The 19,725-nt window shown below is 40.3% G+C and overlaps 3 non-coding genes across 3 annotated transcripts; 2 read left to right on the forward strand and 1 right to left on the reverse strand.

The window, feature by feature from the left end:
• The first annotated feature begins 11,838 nt into the window (after positions 1-11,838).
• On the forward strand, positions 11,839-11,910 carry TRNAD-GUC. Its single transcript has one exon. It is a non-coding gene; the product is annotated as a tRNA-Asp (tRNA).
• Positions 11,911-12,084: 174 nt separating this feature from the next.
• Positions 12,085-12,156, reverse strand: TRNAD-GUC. The gene has a single exon. It is a non-coding gene; the product is annotated as a tRNA-Asp (tRNA).
• Positions 12,157-12,522: 366 nt separating this feature from the next.
• Positions 12,523-12,594, forward strand: TRNAW-CCA. Its single transcript has one exon. It is a non-coding gene; the product is annotated as a tRNA-Trp (tRNA).
• The last annotated feature ends 7,131 nt before the right edge of the window (positions 12,595-19,725 follow it).

Genomic DNA, 19,725 nt, shown 5'->3' on the forward strand with positions numbered 1-19,725 from the left:
CGTGTTATCTTCTACAACCAACTTGATCTCTATAATGTTTTATCTGCACTTAGCAATCAAGGAATAGTTAGTCACATAATGAAACTTAGTCATATCAAACTTCCAGTTGCCTTCTATATATTTTTATTGTGACAATTTGCAAAGATGACAAGATGCATACATCTTATTGAGAACAGTGTAATTCAGTGACTCTTCAGCTGCTACAGTTAGGCATTTGCTGTACAAACTACACTGTCACTTTCATAGAGCAATCAGTCTAACAAGTCAGAGTTGGTGTATCCTTTTGATATGGTCTGTGATGAATAGACTCTCATTCTTCATTTCCAATCTATTATTAATAACATTGTCTGTGATCATCTAGACTCAAAGAATTAAGTTGATAACTCAGTAACTGAATACCAGAGCCTTATCTTGCCCAATGGAATAATAGTCATTAAGATTCTGCCAAAAGACCACTGCTTCAGACATAATGATGATCATACAGGCTTGGAAAGTGTTTATGCATTGTGCATTAAGTTAAAAATATTCCCTTTTCTTGGGAGTTATCTTGTGAGATACAAAGCCTATCAGTTAATTTACCTAATGAAACACATTTTAATATAAAGTAATCTTCATTCCCAGTATAAAAATCTCTTTAGTAACCTATAGCATCATCATTAGAATCAAGAATATAAATTAAAGCTTTTGTCTGTGACCATCTTCCTGCAGACAAACTTAATGAAAGAAAAAAAGGGTCAGGGTAGAAAATATGTCTGTGTTGCCAAAATTATATATTAAAAAAAAAAAAAAAAAAAAAAAAAAAAAACCAACCAGAAACAAACTTCATGAAACAAGAAGGGAGATATAAAATAAGCTAGAATAACAGTTTTTTGTTAACCAAGCTTACTTTTGTGAGCAATCTGAAATAACACTGTGGTATGCTAGCACTGCAATTCTGTGTCTGTTTCCGTTCACAGTACTGCTCATTAAGTATTGCAGTTAGGAGATGAGAAATATGCAATCATGATTTAGGCATCACAATGATGTGCATATGGAGAGAGAAGACGAACACAGGCAAAGAGCCTGCTGCATGGCTGCTGTCCCTGACCAATAAATTTAGAACAACATGCATGGCACGTCTGCCTGTTTTTTGAATGCCCTAACATCATCACCCATCCCTATCCTTTCTTTGTACCATATCCAAGTATTTAGGATTAGCCATAAAACTGCCATTGTCAGTGCACAGCTTCTTGCTGTTTTCTCATTCAGGAAGTGACCTGGCACAGAATGAGAGCGCACTGCACTGTGACCACCTCTTGGCTGTATCATCTGAACATATAAAGAAAATGTTGTGGTTTATGGGCTGCAGAAACTGCAGTCACAGCCTTCCAAATTTCATATCCTCTTCCCATGAATTCTGTGCATAATCTCATCTCTATAAACATAGCTTTCACTACATTATCTTTTCAAAAGTTGTGCATTCTCTTTATTTTGCTCACCAACATCTCAAATGCAGACCTGTTGCTCCCAAAAGGAAGTTTCGATGTAGAGCTAGCACAAGTCAACACCCAAGTTCTGAATGCATCCTGAAACACAAAGCTATTTGAACTGGAGATACAGACCTATCCAAAACATCCTTCTCACAGATATCTCAGCTGAAGTTCTGCATCTGATCAGCAGAATTCTAGCAGTTTTCTTTCCTTTGTTTAACAAAACGCCTTCAGGAAATATACATTCTAATGTACTCATCATTATTTAACGGTTTTTAATTTATTATAATTAATTAATCACCCTTATAAAGTATTAACTATTATAATCGTTATTACCGCTAGGATTATTGTTGACATCGATTATTAGGAGTAAATTTTAAAAGCATTGTGATCTGCATTTAGAAAGCAGAATTGCTTTACAAATAGCTGGAAAGTTTAGATTTTATCTACTTTAGCTCCTTTTCCCTTTGATTTTCAATTTTGTTTATCTAATCAATCTCAACATTTTCCCCAGCTTCTAAGTATTATCTTCACTCTTCATTCCTTTTGTTTCTTTCTCCGGGCCATATTAGCATGCACCTAATCTAGGAATGTACTAGCAGTCAGGTTCTCTCATCAGCACATATTGCTCTTGACAGTGCTTAGCTATAAATAGTGTAGCTCAGCTTTTAATCATATGATGTAGAGTTATGAATGACTTTCCATTCCTAATGCAGAGTTTCAATCATTTTTGCCTTTTAAACAAGGCTGAAATTTCTGATATTCGTTCATAGCTCAGAAGATAGATTTATTTAAAATTTGATGACGTATTACTGGTGGAATTGACTTTGAAAACAAAAAGGCATGGTCCAAAGTTAGTGGGATCTATAGATGTAAAATCAACAGATAGAGTGGAAATGTCAGGTAAATAATTTGCTGAACAAGACAGGACTTCCTAATGGGAAGAAACAAGATGTAGAAATACTGCAGTTCATATTAAATATTTTAGAATGTTGACATGTTGACATACGCAATATGTTGCTCACCTGGTGGTGTGTTTCTCAAAGGTTATAGAAATGTTCCAAGAACTTGCAGGTGTGCAGAATTACATGCAGAAGCATTAAAAATGCCAAGCTACTAAGCTAAACTATACTGGTAAATGAAGTAGAGAATTCTTCATTCTGGGGCAAACATGCACACATACAGCTGTATGTGTGATATACGTATACACACACATTGCACATATGTACAGCTCTTTCTCATTGTACTGCACTGTTTGGTTGTTGATGTTTTGTTGTTGCTTTTTTTAATCCTGAAGTAGTCTGTCTGAAATCATTCTGAAAAGTTGAAATTTCAGACTTTCTAATCCAAGAAGTCCATTACAAAGTATCTATTACATTTCTGTTGTTTGCTTGTCTGTTTTTGTTTGTTTTCTGCTTAAATGTGAGGGTTTGTAGGATTAGAATTTGGGCTGGATTAGATGATGTACAAAATATTATTGGTATTTAGCATTGATACACTTCCAAAAAGCATGGCATTCATGTCATTTAAAAAACAATGGTTCTAAAAAATACTTTTAGCATTTCTCTTTTTACTTTTCTTAAGCTACATTACAAAAGGTTGTGCTCCCTTCATCCATTTAACTAAAAAACCTGTACCATTTCTCCAGATATGAGCAGGAAAAAAAAAAAAGAAACAACTTGACTTTTTCCTCTTATTGTTCTTGTCGTAGTTTCTGAAGTGCTATAATTGAAATTATATCCACGTATCAATTCACAAATGCTAATACAGTAAAGTTGCCCAAAAATATTCTCCCTCTCTGTTTCCAGGCAATACTCCTCGAACTCTCTGTTATTTTTAAGTAGAAGAAGGGGCAGGAGCATCCATCCGCTTGGGAAACCTGCGGTGTTTGGTAATGAGAGCTTAAACTGCAGAGGTGGGAGACTGGGCTACGCTGATGATGCAACTTAAATCATTTTCTTTCTCTCAGTTGGTCTCCCTTCACTGAGGATGGGCAAATGCAGAGTTACCCAAGTCTGGATGAAAGGGTTAGTTTCATCCTTGGCAACATCTCCAAATTGTGGGTCCTCCTGCATGCATAAATAAAGGAAATGATCTAACTGCTTCCCCATTTCCTGCTCCTCTCTATTCTTTTTCAACTCCCTTATCCACATTTGTTTTTAATAACAAGTGGACAAAGACAGGCATTAATTGCACATCTGTTTTAGCTCTGGCAAGAACTCTCGGGATGCAAGTTCCAACAACTGCCAACTGCTTTAACTTCAAAACGGAAATTTTCCTATGAAAACTTTCTCCGAAAGGCTGATCTTTGCTGCCAAGTGAAACAGGCTACTGCAATAGGTAGGGCACTGTTGCAACTCCTTTCTAAACACATAATAGCAAAATGCTATCCATTAATTCAGGTAAGAGAAAGTGAGGGAAGGGAAATGAGTGATGCTTTCTCCAAACATTTGGATGATAGCTGATAATATTTCACTCTATGAACTGATGCTGTGTAAGCTGAATTGGGCTTCAAAGATACGACTACTCATTTCTGCTACGTTTAATACATCATTTAAAATAAAGTAACAACCTCCATTTCTGACATCAAATTGTGAATCAATGGCTTTCGTCTGGATGCCACCAGAGGGAGCCAGTGCAATTGCAATCTTGATATTCTAGTGCCTTTGCAAAGAAACGCAAGGGAAGATTACTATCCTGATAAGCAGTAGTGAAAAAAATAAAGATTATTGTCCTGAAGAGCACACTTTAAAGCAAAAATTCCTTCACATTCAAATCACATGTGATGAGAAACATCGATGTAATTGATGAAACACTGCTTAAACTTTCTCCCCAGGAATAGAAGTATTATTTCACATTCTGCTGAACTTTAATAACCCATAATTTAAATTATTGTTATCTCAACAGTGTCTCCCTTCACATATTGCCCCACACCAATTACTCAGCCTTTTTCTCATCTCTCTGAGGTGGCATTTCCAAGCCAGCAAGTGCAGATAACATCTCCCATCTTCAGCAGCTGTGAGAATTTGCAAAATGTCCTGCCTTCTCTGAACTTCACCTGATTGTACCTAGTAATGCATCTGATACTTTTTATCTGACTGTTTTTTCTTTCATTTAATTAGAATTAATTTTCTGATTGTCAGGCAACGTACTGCAGAGACACTGTACTGTAGAACTCAGCTTTTAGCAGCTGTGCTAAGCACCTCATTCTCAACATTTCCTCATTTATGGCTTTGGCTGTTCAATTGTTAAATATTCATCTCTTGTCTCAAATTCTAAGTGCATGTGATTCATTTCTGCATCTTTTTAAAGTGCCAGACTTCTACACTTGAACAAGATGGCTAACTATCCATCACATCTTGGACAATCTCTGGTGAATGCACACATTTGCTTTTCCCTGTCATGGGTATTGGAAATGGCAGTTAATTTCTGTAGGGGCTTTTTAATGTTTTATTTTATACTATGTTCCTTCTTCCCGTTGATAAAATGAAAAACCTATCTACTGTTCTTTTATTCCTCATCCACCCACTGAAAATAGTGTTAGAAGACAAAGAGGCCAATCATCTCCTGGTACAGCCAAGGGCAGTTTCCTCTAGCCTTTTGGTGGCTCTTTTGCATGCCTCTGACTTGGACAAGAGCTGGGACATCGTATTTTTTCCTTAATATTAAGAGAAACAAACAAACAAAAAGGTGGTGGAGGTAGATGAATTCTGAAAAGAGGGGGGGAAAAGATGAGGAAAGGCACAAAATGGAAAAGCCACTTGCACAATGTATGGCAAGGATAAAAACCAACTCCTGAAATAAGAGCTTTTTTGTAAGCCACAGGGAACACTTGAGATTTCTCCATGTTTCCCTGGGTGCACAGATTACCTGACTTTACAGCACTCCCTTGAGTAAGGCAAAAAATAATGTAGTTTCAATGCTATGTAACCCCCACATCCTAAGGAAATGTGAATGGAGGAAACTGTTACCCCATCAGCCCTGGGTTTGACTAGAATGGAGGGTATTCTTTTGTTCCCCATGCACGACACAATGAAGCAGTAAATGGTGGCAACCTGATCATCAGGAATGCACAGTGATGCCAGCAATAGAATAAATCACTAGAGTGCTGGTAGCTTTGATCAAGTGCTTTACTTATTAAAATAAATGAGTTTCCAGCTTTGTCTTTTGCTGAGATGGCTCTTACCAGTTTGTGCTTTTTTATAAATTATTATAATTTTTTTTCAAAACATTTATCAAGCTCAGATGGCCTCCTCTAGTCGAACCGTTAGAGAAAGATTGCCAGCAAACATCACACTGTTCATCTAAGGTCCATTAACTCGGATGCCATTTAGAAGATTCCAAACTGTCATTCACTATGCTTTCTATTTATCACTGAATGCTTTCTTAAACAAAATGTACCTTACTGATGCCGTATGATGTCTTCACATCTGCTTACAATGCTGCCTTCTCTCTCATCTCCACTCTTAGCTCTGGATATCGTGAGTCATCAATACATTTTTCAGTGATGCACATCTGTCTATCATTCTGAAACTTCACAAAAGCAGTGAAACATACATGCATTTCCGTTTATGCTTTCAGTACACGTTCTTATAGTATTTTCAAGGTGAGGTCAATTTTCCTTCTGTGAGCTACTAGGTAAAAACTAAACTGACTTCTAATAATTCTTGGCTCTGCACACTGACATTTTTTAACCTATTGATTTTCCAGTTTTACAGCAGTACCACCCATCAGAGAGCAGCTCTAGTCAAGGTTTGTGGCATTAGTAAGTTCTCATATGGGAGCATATGATTTTTTTTTTCCAATGATGAATCCTTCAGATTCTTTTGTGTATTTCCTAACTTAATAGCTTGAGAAAGCATTGACTATTTGGTATTAATGGCACCTCTTCCCTAAGCTCATCTTTAGGTGCTTTAGATGTTTAATCTTCTCAGTTTCCCTCATCATAATTACTCAACCTGCACTTGCCTCTGATGTTTATACTTAGCGAGCATCAGTACACATAAAAGAAGTTTCTGATGATCAGCTTTCTCAGAGAAAGTTAAATTCATTGCATCACTCACAGTTTGGGAAAACAGACACCTTTAAACGCACCCCCACCTTCTTTACAAAATGTTTCATTTCTGTGTATGATGCTTCTGCCTCATGACATCTTTGCTTTAGTCACCTAACTTCAGCCTCTGATGTTTTTTCCCGTATTACTTTCTGTAGGTTTTGCTTTACTGAATTCATTTTTTTTTCTTTTTCCTTTTTTCATTTTTACTGATAGATGTTCATTCCTGGAACCAATATGATGTGAGAGTTGGACCTGATAGTTATGTTACAACTGATTTTGATTTTCTCCACGTTTATCTCTAGAATTCTTCTTAGGCACCATTGTTCTAATTTAAGCAAATCACTGACAATGTCAAGATCCTAAGAAATGCCATATTTTAGATTAAGACAGACCAGTGGTGTAATTGTTTGGATCCACTGCAGTCTTTCATCACAGCTATAAAGTTACGACTATCATATGATAGAGATATTCTGGGATTCAGAACTGTATTATGCAAGGACGCTTACATCAGTACACAATCTATCAAATTTTTCCAGTGTCCTAGTATGTCTCTAAGGGCTTTGCTACATAAATGCTCTTTTGAGACTACTCTGAAACTATACATTTCCTATACCTGAATTCTACATACAAACTTGACTGATCACCTGCCCATTAATTGCTGAGTCCTGTCCTCTGATTTCTAAGCAAGACTGTTATTTGCTGTTCTAATGCTGAAACTATTTATTCAAACCACCCAGCCTCCACTTTTCCTGATCTAAAGGAATTTTCCATTTTTTATGGTATCTTTTCAGTACGTTTATTTAGAAATCCCTTTTGAGGGGAAAAGTGATGAGAATGCAGATTCCCACTGATAAGGAGTTTATTCTTACTGGGATCCCTGGCAGATTTAAACCATGCCACAGGAATATAAATGGTTAGATTCAATTATTCAACTTTTCTTTCAGAGTGTTTTTTACCTAAATAGAAAATTTAGGTTCTGCATGGGCATTTCTTGTCTGTTTTATTATACAACTGTTAGGACATAAATTTTCAAGGCCTGAGATTCCTCCAACTAGTTTTTAAAAGACATCCTTTATTAGACAGCTCACATGATGCGACATGGAGAGGAAGCTGCCCAGCTGTGTGGCTGCATTTAGTACTGTACAAACCATACCAGGCATGCTAATCAGGGAAAACCCCCTAAGTCCCTCCTCCCACTAATCCACCTGGCACTGACATACATTGCCATGCTCCCCTTTACCTTTAATTTCTTCAGCATTTCAGTCGTCGGTTTTATGTGGGATGTCTGATCATTCACTTCCTTAAGTGATGTCAATTATTTTTTCAAATAACTTCTAAAATTTTGTTCTGACTTGATCAAAATACATTAACACAGAAAAAAGGCCACTATGTCATGCAGAGTGTAAAACAAGCCTGCACTGAATTTATACAAGGCCAAAAGCTGTACAGAAATAATTCACATAACGCAATATGCTATTTTCTAACTCATAAATTCTTAGTAAAAAGCTCATTAAATCCTGCACTCTGAGCCTACATGGTGAGGGCACAGACAAAAATTAAAAGTGGAACAGAACACAAAAAGAGGAAGGGTTGAGTATGCGTGGAGAGCATAAAAAGTAGATAAGAAATCCAGTTTCATAGCAGCTCTTCTGGACTCAGGCATCATAAGGACCACATCACTGAAGGGATTCACTTCTCACCTAATGGTTTGTTTGTTTGTTTTAACATTGATTTAGAAGGTAGCGTTTCTTGTCTTTCTCTGTTTGGACCCCTCTCCTATTTCTAATGGGGTTATAGACCACTGCACAGCAAATCTAAATCAATGGCAGTTGATTTGCTTTGTCTAGCTTCCTTCATGAGCTCTGGTTTGAAAAACCCTGTAAATAATCATCAGGGCAGCTCTCCAGAGGCTGTAGCACTTCAGAAGCAACATGGTGCAGATGGCAGCCAGTACTTGCCTTGACTACTCCAAAGCAGATATATTTTTAAGTATTAACATATTAGAGGACATATTCTGAGACTGAGAATGATCTCAAGAAAATAGAAAGAAACTGCAGTATCAAATAACTTCCTATTAAAAAAAAAAAAAAAAAAAGTATGGTCATTGGTCCTTTGTTTTTATAAAAAAGAAAGCTTAATGTACTTAATAGAAGACCATTTTCATAGTGAGGTTAAACAAAGCAAAGCAATTTATACGGCTTGCATGCATGATAGATATCTCTCACTGCACTACATTAAATCCACTCCTTATGGACTCGTGCCACTGTAGCTGAGCCGTGAGGATCCTGTGTGCAGCTCAGCCTTTAGCCTGGGTAGCCAGGCAGTGTTTCCAATTAGGAAAGCAACTGATACTATCAAAGGCATGAGTGCCATTCAGTGGGGCCTTGCCAGGCTGTAGAGATAGATAAACATGAATGTCTTCAGATTCAGCAAAGTTAAATGCAGAGCCCTGCACCTAGAATAAAAGAGCCCCATGCACCAAACCAAGAGCTGACTGCATAAACTTCATGGAGAAATTCCCAAATGTCCTGGAGAACAAGAAGGATGGATATGAGTGAGTAATTGCTCTTGCAGCAGTGAAAGCTAATCATATACTGGGCAGCATTAGTAACACCACAACCAGTAAGTTGAGGGAAGTGATTAATGTTCCCCACGGCCTTTGGATGCATCTGATACTGCTTGTTGACCTCTGTGCACAACTTGGGGTAATACAAGAAAGATATTGATGAAGAGCAATGAATTCATTGGAGGGTCACTCCAGGGAGCTGGAGCATGGGACACTGAGACAGCTGGATTTATTCAGCTTGGAAAAGATTACAGTTTTATCTAATTGTTGTCTTTAGATACCCAGTAGGATGGCACAGAGACAATGAAGCCAGTCTCTACCTGGAGAATCATGGCAAAATGACAAGAGAAAACCAATCAAGCAGCAAGTTGGCAAATTACAAGCAGATACAAAGAAAGAAAATATTTACAGTTAGAGAAGACAATCTCTTGCAACAAAGAGCTTACGGAAAATCTCCCATCTGTGATTATTTACAAAACACAATCAGATGACCATGTTTCAAGCTTTATTTCAGCTAAGCAAGCTGAAAGGGAGGTAACTAGCTTCCAACTGCAATGCTGAGTGAGATCCTAGACCTGCTGCTCCTCATGGTTATGAAGGGCCTCTTGCAGACAACTGTTGCTTCAGGGATCAGCAGCCTAATGAGAGCTGATCACAGAGCTGGTACCATAATGAGGAAAGCACAGCAGGTTTGAATTAGGCACACAGAATAGCCATATGCAGATACCAAGGAGAAGACAAAAGCTTCCTAGAAATTGGAGCGCTGATACTAGTTTCTAGTACTTGTTCCACTTTTTGCTTACAGGTCTCTGTGACAAATCAACAGGGAAGATATTTGCTGTGTAACTGTGAGTCACAGCAGCATTGTATTAGACCATCCACCCCAAAACAGCACTTTTGTTTCTCTGACTCATACTTCAACATCCCCTACTGACCTCATTCTTATATAGCTACAGATAAGTCATCATCTAGGCACAGGATATGTTTGAAAGGACAGCTTCAGAAGTACATATAGGCTTCACTGAAGAAGCAAAAGTGGTCAAGATATTCATTTTCACCACAGTAGGATAGTTGGTTAACCTAACCCTATTTACCATCACCAGCTTCGATCAGAGCAAGTGTTTTTGGTAGATATTCTTGCTCTCACTACAAAACAGGGAGTGGGAAGAGGCTATGCAAGAGCATGAGCTTGCATATTGACTGGCACTTTTTTTTCAGTATTGTGCCTGTTGGAAGAAGACATACAAAATATGTAAGATGGATGATGAAGCTAACAATACCTGTCCAGAAATGGGATCAGAACAATGGATTGAGGCATGACCAAGGGCTGTCATCATGAAACTAGTTGCCATCCTGAGAAGACACACCAACATACAGTGTACTGAGCTATGTATGTACTGAAAATAGGGTAAAACACAACAACAAAGAGGAGGTCTTTGTAAAAGTTTGAGGCAAAACCAGATGTAAGCAAAGACCAGCAGCTCAGGACAGCAGCAAGCACCACCTCTTAGACAAGGCTATTCTCAGCTCAGTTCCCTGATCACAGGGATCAAGGAAGAGATTGGGAAGTGACAGGTGGAAAAGTCTGAACTAGCCAAGCGCAATCAGTCCCACAAAATGCAGACAACCAATATCTGATCCAGCAGGAAGTCTCACAAGTTAAATCTAATCATCAGCGTCTTTTGAATAAAGCTTGATCCTGCCTGGCAAGTTTAGACCAGCCTAGCAATGCTGCTTCTGATCCTGTTCCCTGAGGTTTAAAGCCTATCCATCACTAGATAGCAGCCCTACCAGTGCATCTCATGACACTACTCTGAAGTAATTCAATTATTATGAGACTTTAACTTATGTTTGTCACTTGTCAGGGTAAAAGGTATGTTCTTGTTGCATCCATTGCATCCATCAGGAACACATTTATTTTCAAACGCTTTCAGGAGCTGGCCAGTTTGTTGAAATACTTCAGTCACAGGTCATTTATATTTAGATATTCTACATACTGATTGTTATTTGTTCCTCATCCATGATTGTCTGAAAACGCCACTCTGGGGTCCTTTTGTCCAAAGAAATATTCCTGGTATCAAAGATTGCTGAAAGGGAGCCTTGTTTGTTCCAGCTGACTTCTTATGCATGGAGTTAAAGCTTCATACAATGAGTAAATTACAAATAATTTCCTGACCCTGTGATACAACCTGCAGCCGTGCTACCACTGACCAAACGAGTGCAAGACATATGGTCAGTGTGCGTCCTTCGGCCTTTTACTCTCCAGTCTCCGAGTAATTGGTTTCCATTTTCCCCTCTCCCATTTTAGGGAGGTGAGAAGCAGGTGCTGGAGTCCTCTCACCCAAGGACTGCTGACTCTGACGCTTCTCAGGTTCCCGTAAAAAGAAACTGTCTGCATGAACCAGATGCAAAAACACAAATGTAAAGTTTATCTGGGCTGCTTTGCTTCTTCAGTGTCTCGAGCCTGGCGGTTTTGTTATGCTGTTTTCACTAGTTTGCTCACACAGGTCCTTCAGTTATGGGGCGTAGGAGGAAAAAACGCTACGGGTGGGAGGCTATCCACGCAAACTGGCTACAGCAGCACCCACATAAACAACGGCCACTGCCTGCACAACGAGCTCCAGCACACAGCCCCTCGCGGCCCTGCCTTCTGCAGACCGCTGCCCAGCGCGGCCTCGCTAAAGCGAGGCGAGAGACGCCGGGTGCCGCAGGGGCGGCGGCACCAGAGGCTACGCGTGTCTCACGAGTCCTCGTTAGTATAGTGGTGAGTATCCCCGCCTGTCACGCGGGAGACCGGGGTTCGATTCCCCGACGGGGAGAAGCATGACTTTTGCCTTAGCGGCTCTCTCAGCGCGATCAATGCCAGTAATCGCCGGAGGGCGCAGTACAAAAAAGGCGGGAAAAACACGAACGCCACTCAAGGCGCCGCTTATTTGATCTTTAGAGTAGGTAACGCAGCCGGGCGGTGAGAAGTAAAAAAAAACGCTTGCAGCCTCCCCGTCGGGGAATCGAACCCCGGTCTCCCGCGTGACAGGCGGGGATACTCACCACTATACTAACGAGGAACGCCTTAAGTGAGTCACTTCATGCCTATCCTTTATCTGTGCTGTTTAATTGCCTCGAAAGCAGCGGATTGCGGAGGGAACAGGCAAAAGGACGTGGAAATGATCTGAGGGCCGTGAAGTGGGAGCGAGCAGACAGGAGCCGTCGTATGGCGGCAGTTCCGCGGAGAACGAGCTTTACACCACCAAAGGAGCGAGAGGCCCTTGGTGCTGGCAGCCGGTGTGTGGGCGAGGGGCGTCAAGTGATCTGCGCGGGACGCGGGAAGCGAGCCCGTGGGGGAGGAAACGAGATTTGAGGCGGTAAAGCGACGCGGTGGCGGACAGCTGTTGTAGGTGAGTTGTAAAGCTCTGGCCAATTGTTCGCCGGAGGACCTCGTGGCGCAACGGTAGCGCGTCTGACTCCAGATCAGAAGGCTGCGTGTTCGAATCACGTCGGGGTCATTGTACTTTTGTTTCTGCTCCCGTATTATTTGCCGCCTTCGTTGCAGGGGAAAGGGCAGGACGGGCGCTGTTGTTTGTTTTTGGTTTGGAGGCGGGACTTCGGATTTCCTCGGGAAGCGACTCGAGTAGAACAAGGGGAAGGGAATGAAGCAGTGTGCGAGGCGTTCACAAAAAGTAGGGAAATGAAGAAAAAAAGTCGGAAAGATGCATTGGAATAACAGCAAAAGGAGTGAAAGGAGGGACAGGGAAGCAGGTGTTACAGGACGGGCCGAGAGACGCGGGGCAGATGTGGTTTAGCTTTTAGGAACGGAAAAGGGCTAAGAAAACCCTAATTTTGAGGGAAATACTCACAAAGGTATTGTTCTTTTTCGGCTGTGAAATAGTGGAATGTTCCCAGAGTGGCCATTTCCAGAGACAGAAAGGTCGAGAAAACACTTCGTTTTGTTCTAGTTTTGAGATAAGGAGGCAGAGAACCAATCACTTTGTTATTTGGGTAGATTGGGAAGTCAGACACTTACTGAAATTTATTTAGGAAGGAAACAGAACAGTTTGTTAAAGTAAGTCCTGAACTTAAGAAACAGAGAAAAAAAAAAAAAAAATGGCAGAGAAAAGATAAAAGTTTGTAAGAACTCATGGTGTTATAAACCATGGCAGGAAAATGAATAGAGAAGGCTTAGAAAGCACACTCAATGGAGTCATTATTATTATTATTATTATTATTATTATTATTATTATTTTAGACAAATAATCCTGTTTTTGCAGCCTGGTCTTTGTTTCATATGCCCTGAAAACCTTGGAAATACAGAGCCTGCAGTCTTTGCTCTGGCGCTTTGCCATCACTGCTGCTCTGACGCTCACAGCTGTTGTTTAGCCCCGATGTACCCTTTGTTGTAACTTAAGTTCAGAACTCATGCCATTGCTAGGTGGCACTGGGGAACAATTTGTTCCCTTCCTTTTCTTAGCAACTTCTTACACGTTAGAAACGTGTTAGGTCTCGCTATAGATGCCTATTCTCAAGCAGTAGACTGTGTTTGCTGAGTCTTGCCAGAATCAGACACAGTACTCAGCTGGCTCAGGCTGTACGGTACTGACAAGACAAGCAGGACAGCCACACATGCTGTGCTGACTGCGCTTCCCTTTCTGAGTTGGAACAGGCTGCCCAAGGAGTCACCATCCCTGGAGGTGTTTAAGGAAAGGGGACATGTAGTACTTAGAGTCATGGTTTAGTGGGCAATATTGGTGGTAGGTGGGTGATTGGACTGTATGATCTTAGAGGTCTTTTCCAACCATTGTGATTCTATGATTCTATTGTTATGAGGTCAGCACTTTTTTTTCTTCCTTAACATTACACTATTGACAAGGGTCAGCCTGTGTTTCACCACAGCAAACAGCACTTCCTTTGCAGGGATGCCCCGTCCCTGGAGGTGTTCAAGGCCAGACTGGATGGGGCCCTGGGCAGCCTGGTCTAGTATGAAATGGGAGGTTGGTGGGCCTGCATGTGGCCCTTCATGATCCTTGAGGTCCTTTCCAACCCCGGCCATTCTGTGATTCTGTGATATTTTGCACTTATCACTGTCTAACTTCTTTTTACTTTTCCAGATCGTTCCCAGTTTCTTAGGATTAAACTGAGTCTTAAGTACCAATATATTTGCAGTCTCTGCTAGGTTCCTCTCATCTGCAAATCTACATGTTGTAGCCTATCATCCTAATTTCTAATGGAAAGATTGTGTAGAAGAGAATGAGTGAATTATTGACAGTTTTTGCATAAAAATATTGATGGTTTTCTTGCAATAGATAGATAGATAGATAGATAGATTTTTTTCCTTGCAGAAATTAGTTAAATATTAACCATTTTTGAAGACACTGCGGACCTACCACTCTTAACTACTGTAAGTTCTCCTGGCTTGCTTTTGATCATATTGAATGAAAGATACTGGTCAGAATATCTATATAGTCAGGATGTAAATAATGTATATATTTAGTGAACAGAAAGTGAGGTGGATTAAAAACTGCCTGGACAGCCAGGCCTAGAGGGCAGTAGTCAGTGGTGCAATGTCTGGTTGTAGGACAGTAACAAGCAGAGTACCCAAGCGGTCAGTACTGGGTCTGGTTTTGTATAGCACCTTCATTAACAATCAGGATGATGGAGTATAATGCACCCTCAGTAAATTAATAAACTGTAAGTAACTACGAGGAATAGATGATTCACTGTAAAGCTGTGTCCCCATCCAGAGGGACCTAGGCAGGCGGGGAGGGTGAGCTAGCAAGTCTCATTAAGTTCCACAAATGCAAACTCCTGCAATGGGGGAGGGACAGCCCATGCACCAGTACGTGCTGGGGGCCACCCAGTTGGAAAGCAACTCTGCAGAAAAAGACCTGGGGCTCCTGATGAACACCAAGTTGAATGTGAGCCACTAAGCCACTGTTAGCCACTAAGAAGGATAACAGTATTTGTGTCAGCATTAGGCAAAGCAGTGCCAGCAAATCAAGAGGAGTGATCCTTCTGGATCCTTTTGCTCTGCTCAGCGTTGGTGAGGCCAACAACTGCTGTCCAGTTCTTGATCTTGACCACCAAGATGATGAAGGGACTAGAGTATCTCTCCTGTAAGAAGAGGCTGAGAGGGCTGGAGCTGTACCTGAGGGAGGGTGCAGAGAAGATGGATCCAGACTTGTTTCAATGGTGCCCAGTGACAAGACAAGAGGCAGTGAGCAACAAACTGGAACAGTTCAGGAATGCTTCCTGAACATCAGGAGGAACATCAGAGCTGTGCAAGTAATGGAGTACTGCCAAAGACTGCCCAGAGAGGCTATGGAGTCTCCTGCTTGGAGATTTTCAAAAGAAACCTTATAGATGAGCCTGGGCAGCCTGCTCTGGGTGTCCAGGCTTGAGTGAGGGTTGGACCAGGTGGACCAAATATGCCCACCAACCTCAGCCATTCTTGAACTCTGTGGTTCTATGACATAACTATTCTTTCTACTCCATCTCTCAGGAGAACAACACAGAAGAAAACTGTCTTGAGATGATTTATTCTTGGTATACATTTTTAGTCTTCTTTTTGTCTTCTGAATGCATGAAATTATTTGCTAACATTTTTCCCTGAGGATGAAAGATGAGTTCATTTTAGATGAGCACTTTATTTGCCTTTTTTCTAGAATGCACCCTCATACAGAAGTAAAATTTTCTGAAGACGTCCACTAGAGATTTTGCAGATGCTTAGTTCTTCAGCACTGTGTGATGTGTTCACCAACCTGAAAATATCTTCCTTACTTGATTATTTTGTGACTTGTTCTTTTCCTATCATATCACAAGTTCTTTCTTACGTTAGCAGTGTTAAAGCATAAATTGCTGTCAAACTGAATCAGTTAAGTGGTAATTGAGAAACTGAGTTACGGAAGTATAGTCCACTACCCTGAAAAGAACTATGTAGGTTCTTAAACTTTCTAAGTTATGGAGAAGCCGTGCTGAAAATGAAGGTGAGGAAAACCAGGCTGGATGCATAGCCTGCTATATATTCCCATGCTCCTACAAAATTTCTTATGTCTTCACCTAAGTTCCTGTCAGAGCCAATGGATGTAAGAAGCAGTGACAATCTGCTTGCATTCCTGTGCTGCTGCCAAAGCAGGTGCGCTACTCCAAGCATTCCAGATTGTTGCCAGATGATACCTTCAGCTCGCAGTGAGTTCATCTAATGCCAACACCGAAGATCTATTAATAGGAGCAGATGTTGTCAGGGTGTGGTTTCATACTGTAGCTAACATGAGTGCAGGCTGTCACACAGTTGTCAGACTTGCATCCCTCTGACCATCCCTGCCTGCCTGTTTCCACCATTCCACTTGCATCACATCTTGCAATTGTACAGCAACAGCTGCTGGCTCAGCACGAGGGCCTGGCAGCACAGTACTGGAGCCAACACGAGGAAAGTGTCAGCAGTGTGAGGCCCAGGACAGAACAGAGAGCAGAATCGTCCCTTTCAGCAAGCCGCAATTACCATGCAACAAAATAATTTCATTCAAAAGTAAATGAGAAAATTAAACATTGCATTCAAACTTTGCAATGTCTGAGATTTTTTTAACTAATGTTTCTCCTTCTCAGTGCCCTATTGGTAAAATGGGGATAACAGTTCTCTTCAGTTGCTGAGAAGTACTGTGCAGCTTGCTCCATTAATTCTGACGCACCTGAGGATATTGGTATTTGCTTCTCAGCAGCATTTCTGCAGTATGTGTGCTTCTATGCTTCTGTCTTCTAATACTGCAGTTTGTAACCTGACTGATCTCTTAATGCAGATCTTTTTTTCTTATGGAATTATTCCTTGTTAAATATAGACAGTAACTTAAATTCTTACAAGGTTAAAAAGCCTTGGAGCGGAAGTAATAGCTAATGTGTGGTAAGCAGAGCTTTTGCTTTATTTCTGTCCTTTTACAATAAAAACACACACCCATATTATTCCTGTTTGGAAAGTGCAGGACATTCTCATGTAAACTGTCCTTCTTCCTTCAGCTCTGTCTGCATACTTCAGTAGGATCTGACAGTTCTGTTTCCAGTCTGCATTGATATAGGCCTCCATCTATCATAATGACAGTGATATAAAATTATTAATCAGCTGTACCATTGTACACATTTCTTTCCCTGCCTGGGTACAGTCACACAGACTTCCCACGGAGCTGGCCATCCCTGTGCTCAGACTGAAGGCAGCCACTGGCCTGTTTGCCCCATCAGGCAACCTGTAGCATTCCCCAGCTCCGTGAGTGTGGAGTAGCAATGAGTGATTCTAGGAAGTACAGTTATACTATGCCATAATGATCGAGGAACTGCTTATTTTATTTGTACGAATGCTTTCCAGTTTCTATTGCCTAAGAGGAAGTGCTATTTTTATTGTCAAACTCACCATAAACCAAGACTGAATTAACATCTCATATAGGGTTTTTACATTATTTAGATAATAAAATTTCCTTATTGACTCGGTCTGAACAAGGGCATGTCTGTAGCACTTCCTTAAATGTCTCTGCCATGAATGGATTTACAGTTCTCACAATTTTATTATGTATTTTGAGGCAAATATTATACACGAATGCAAATTCTACACGTGTATTTCATTATGGATTAAATGTCATCCAGAAACTCTGCTGAGTTTAGGATAATTTTTTGATCACACAGATAGAGATAATATCTTTTTTTTTTTTTAGCGTCCTACAAGATGAACGACATATCTTGTTTTTATTGGTGGCATTAGAGGTTGAGAATCATAAACCTGGGGGAACTCTAAGCTAGAAATCCGGGATAATTTAGAAGGCATTAGGTCTTTACATATCGAAGATGACTTTATGACTGAAAATCTCTTCTGACGCTCAGCAAAGCTAACAAATTCCAGACATTTGGGAGGGTTCTATGAAGAAAGGATTTTTGGCTTCTACTTTTAGCATATTTCACATTTTTAGGCAAGCTTACGGCTGCTTTTCAACCACTGAAGATCACTATAGTCTCATTCCATTTTCACTTTTTTTCCTAAACTTGCTTTTTGTCACTATTTATACTGACAAGAGATAAAATATGACTGCCTGTTTTTCAGGTAGGTGTGGATATTCTGGTCTTTGAAAGCCAGAACTTGCTGTTAGCAGTAAACACGTAAATACTAGAACACTTCTCAGAAGGCATGGCTAAATAACAAGTTTGTATTCAATACTCAAAATGCAAATAATCTAATAGGTATATGTACCACTTTGGTTGTTTCTCTTTTTTTCTGAAACGACACAAGAAAGCTCTTTTGGGCTTGTCTGTAATTAAGTTGTTCCCTTTGGCTGCTGTGTTATGTTACAGCATGGAAGCTTTGTTTCCCTCAAACAAAACAAATGGTAGAGGTGCAGATCCTTAGCTGTATCAAGGTCTGACTACAGTGATAGCTGCAGGTTTGCAGGTTCCACTGCTAATCATTATGTGTGTTCACATTTTGGATCTCTTCCTTATTTCTTCTCCTACTTTTACCTCATCAGGAGAACGCCTGTTGCTCCCAGGGAGAAACAATGAAAAGTGTAGGGCCAAGGAATAAGTGACGGGTTTGTGACGCGGTTTTGCCTTCACAGAGCAGTCTACCACTCTGAAAAAGGGTGATACAAAGTGTCGTATGATGCTTTTTTAACCTTATCCACTGTGGAAACAGCTGAAGGTAAGGCAATAAAAGCCCAGGGTCTGTGCGATGTAAAAATGTAACCGAAAAAATCATTAATGAAAGATGATACATATTTATGTGGTTGAGGAAATAGCTTGCAAAATATAAATGAAATGTAAATACCATCTGTAAGGTCCCTTTCAGACTGTGGTTCCACAATCACTCTTCTGGATTTTGAAGTCAACCAAAGCACATGATGCTGAGTTTCTGCTGTCTTTATGTTTCTGTATTAGCTTTGCCTGACAGTAGAAAGAAAAATTACAGATCCAACATAACAGTGAGCCCACCCATTTTTAATGAACAATCCCAAATCCAGAATGTAGCTTTGCACTGATTCTCTACATCGTACCATAGTGCTGTTGCATTTTTTAAATGCTACACCTTGTACATTAAAACCAGACAACATCAATGTAATTTGATTAAAAGGTGCAAACTGACTTCAAACTCAACATTTTCCATCTTCCACTGCTAAGGGTCACTCACACGAAAATCCAACACCAGCTGTATTGGATTTACTGAACTGTGTATGGAGTTGCAAATGGCTGCACTATGCCACTAAGAAGCAGCCAGAGAAAACAAGCTTCTGGCCTAGAGGATAATATCATTTCTTGTCTGCAGGGATGTTAAATGATATCTGCACTGGTTTTCTATTGATCCAAAAGTAATGCATGCTATTTTATTTCCATGGAAATTATAAGGTACGAAATGTACAACACAACTTGATAGAGCAAATTCTAAGCTACAAAACACTATTTTTTCAGCATACTCATCCCCACTAGCTATACCTTTTGCCAGCAATGAACAAGAGCCTGAATATTACACTGTTAAAATCTTCACCAGCAGAAGTGACCCAGTATTACTGTTGTCACTGCTGAAATGCACCACCTACTGCCTCTCTGTGCTGCAATTGCTGCAGGTTTCACTATTGACTTTGATTAAAGTTTCCCAGACCAGTTTCCCTTGATGC

This window comes from Lagopus leucura, unplaced genomic scaffold (assembly GCF_019238085.1).
Source record: "Lagopus leucura isolate 7727_CA_CO unplaced genomic scaffold, USGS_WTPT01 Super-Scaffold_100159, whole genome shotgun sequence".
Taxonomy (NCBI): domain Eukaryota; kingdom Metazoa; phylum Chordata; class Aves; order Galliformes; family Phasianidae; genus Lagopus; species Lagopus leucura.